Source organism: Olea europaea, chromosome 6, assembly GCF_002742605.1.
Source record: "Olea europaea var. sylvestris chromosome 6, O_europaea_v1, whole genome shotgun sequence".
Taxonomy (NCBI): Eukaryota; Viridiplantae; Streptophyta; class Magnoliopsida; order Lamiales; family Oleaceae; genus Olea; species Olea europaea.
Window position 1 is genome coordinate 1,299,687 of NC_036242.1, and position 3,510 is coordinate 1,303,196.

Consider the following 3,510-nt stretch of genomic DNA (forward strand, 5'->3'; position numbering starts at 1 on the left):
ATTTTTAAATTCATGCGTGCCCACATACATTGTTCGGTACCCCAGATTCGACGAAGTATATTTATTCTTTAAAAATTGAAGACGCTAAAAAAACTAAGAATAAAGTCTGAACAACATGGACGATTTACTTGATTTTGCATATTAAATGGGACATTTTCCTATGGACGAGAGTGATAACCTTGTCCAATAGAGTTAGTTTGTCATTTGATATTATAAATATATTTTTAAAACTGAAAAGGAAGGACAACTAAATCGAGTAACTCTAATGATGTAACAATAACAATGTCAAGTTCGTTATACCATTCAATAAACATTTTTCAATTCGACAAATCAATGTGCTAAATTTTAAGAGTAGGGTGACCAGTACTCTTCCAAAAAATGTTACGTGGGTAGTACCAAATTAAAAAGTGATGTGTCGATCAAGATTCTAACTAGGAACAATTGAAAGAGCACATCGAGCCCTTAGAAGTGGTAAAAGGATTCTTGGTGTCCAAGAGCCGAATGTTAAAAATTAGGATAGGACTAAACTCGATGGAAAATGGTAAGTTAGTGGCTGTTTGGAAGATAATCCCGATGTCTTTGCTTAAGACCCCAAGAATAGAGAAGGGGTTCACCAGTAATCCTGATGCCTCTGCACAAAATATACTTGTTTGTCTAGGGTGATATATAACATACAATCTTCAGTACAATGATTCGACCCACAATTTTCATAGGGCGAGCTTGTATAGATCTCATTCCCACTTGGGATTTCACGAGTTCTACTTATTTTGTCAGTGCTGCAATGGATGATGTATTTTGCACTAACAATGTGTACACTGGTAGATGATGTCTCATGTATGCATGCTATTTTTCTCAAAGAATTCATGGTCTAACAAAAATATCGAATGTGTCTTTGAAACCAATTCAAATAATTTCAATGCTTCATTTATTTGTGATAGAACCTGTTGACCCCAAAAAATTTTGCCAACAGATGTTGGTCACACCCGCGCACACGTGGGCAAATGTCCAACACGCTAAGACACGTGAACGGTCTAAAATGAGCGATTCAAAGGGTGTGGGAGTAGCCCAACGACGCAAGACGGTGACGTTCAGAATCCGACGGATTGTCTGTGATCCGATTGTACAATAATTACCAACNTGACAACACGCAACAGAACCATTTGCGAAGGAGTTCATTTGTGACCGAAAGAGGACCTTGACCCTTGTTTATCTCCTTGAACATATCACGTCTTGTGAATAGTTCTCTCCATCAAGTTTTGCAAAAAGTATAAATTTTCAGCCTCATCTTGGTCACTTCAGCTGGTGAAAAATAGTTATTGCAGAATTTCCTTGCCAAATCATCACAAGTAGTAATACTAGCATGTGGCTTCGAATCTGACCATTCCAATGTGCCATCTCTCAATATGTGCTAGAAGAGTTGGAGTTTCATGAAAATTTTGACATATTCCTATAAATCTAGAAATATGGGTATTTGGATTTTTATGTGCATTCTCATAATATTGAAGATTGTTGCTGAATAGATTGATCAGATATGCCATCGGTTGAAAATCATTTCCCCCAAATCAAGGTATACGATACTTTAGCGCTCGGGAGCTAATGTGTGAGTCAACTGGAAATATCCTTCATCAACTTCCACTCCATTATATTGCTGAATCTATTAAGCAACTAATCGAGAGGCTTATACAATAGCTGCTCGGGTAGCATCTTGTGTAGCAATGATCTAGCTAGTTCGCTTGTCATAGTGATTTATTGAAAATTTAGTTGGTTGGTGTCTTTTTTTTTTTTTTCCATCTATGAATATGTTCAATCAGGGTTGAATCGTTCGAAATTGCCTCATTGTGAACGAAGTATACAACGAACACATTTTTCCTCTATAATAGAACAAACAAAGACAAATCAAACAAAAGCTAGAAATAATATAAACACAATATTAAATAAAAATAGTTCCTCGACAATGGCACCAAAAATTTGAGGTATAAAATCGCAAGTATACATGTCTATTAAAGAAATAGAAAAGTGAACCAAAAGAGTTTGGATTATATATTCAATCATATTATATTATTCGTCCCAACTGATGACTTAGTTACTAATCGTACGATAAATTATGATTTTGGGACAAACACGGAAAGTATTGAAATACATCACCAGGTTTGGAGGGGGGTGGGGGCGGGGGGAAATGAAAGTCTTGCCCTAAGAATTTGCATTCTTCACACTGAAGTCTTGAAAATCCTCTCCTCTTATTCTCTATTCTATTGTATATTTCTCCTCCTTTAATTTGCCATAAAATGTCTGTATAGTGTCTAAATCGCAGTAAAAACTCGATTGCAAAAAGGCTCAAAATACCCCGCATAAAAACAACTAAAAAATAAATCACCAGATACGTTAATTCCTCAACTCCTAGAAGCTTTTACGCTAATCCGCAAATCTCTATAATCATCTAAGATTGGTCCTCCTCAAGTTATGAAAGTGGGCAAATATGTCTCCAAACTTCCCAGAAGTCAAATTTTACTCTCAAAACTTGTTCGGTCCCGACAATTACTCTCTCAATGCTTCTCATCAATCCCGTGCCATCAAGTTAGTCTTCAATTACTTCAAACCAACTTCAATTAAGCTCGAAATCTTCAATTTTGTTTCAAGTACCTTCAAAATCTGGATTTTGGGGCTATGATAAAAAAATCATACTAAATTAAGTAGAGCCTCTCAATATATAAATATATATCAATTTTATAAATTAGGATAATTGAAAAATCAATGACAAGAAAGTGAATGGCATAATATTCCCTTTAATATTATATGATTTGCCATGTGTATCAAGTTAAAAAGTAAAAATTAATTTCTATTTCTATGTTGTCCTAATTGTTTACAACCTTATTCTACAAACATCAAACACTTTACAATCAAATAAGTAGACATGAATTTATTTATATTTTGTGTTCTCCTAATTGTTCATAACTTGATGTTAAAAACATCAAATAAGTATATAAAATTTTCGGCCATCCATTGTTGTGGAAGTTCAGGTATTTTCTTGTACTAGTCAAAGTTGAACGTGCATTGTATGTTATTCTAAAATTACCAATTTATTGAAAGATTTGATGAGTTTCGGACGAATTAAAACTCTCAAAACTCAATTTTTATGATTCATATTTTTTGTAAAGATGAAATACTATAAATGAGCAATCTTTTTATATTACATTTGATACATAAAAATTAATTGTTAATACATAAATACACTCATTAAAATTTCTAGATACATGAGTATAAATAAATTCGTCTATAATAACTCTAGATTCATGTAATTAAAGATTCATCAAGTGAAAATTCATTGAATCTAGATTAATACGAATATTAATTAATTAAGAATTAATAACACAAATTTCATAAATGACAATAATTATACAATATTTATTACATAACGAAAAACGAAAAGTAAGGTATTGATGAAATAATCGAATAGTAAGAGGGTTAAAATCGTCCAAAAAATGATTCTCCTTTGATGTGATATTTTAATAT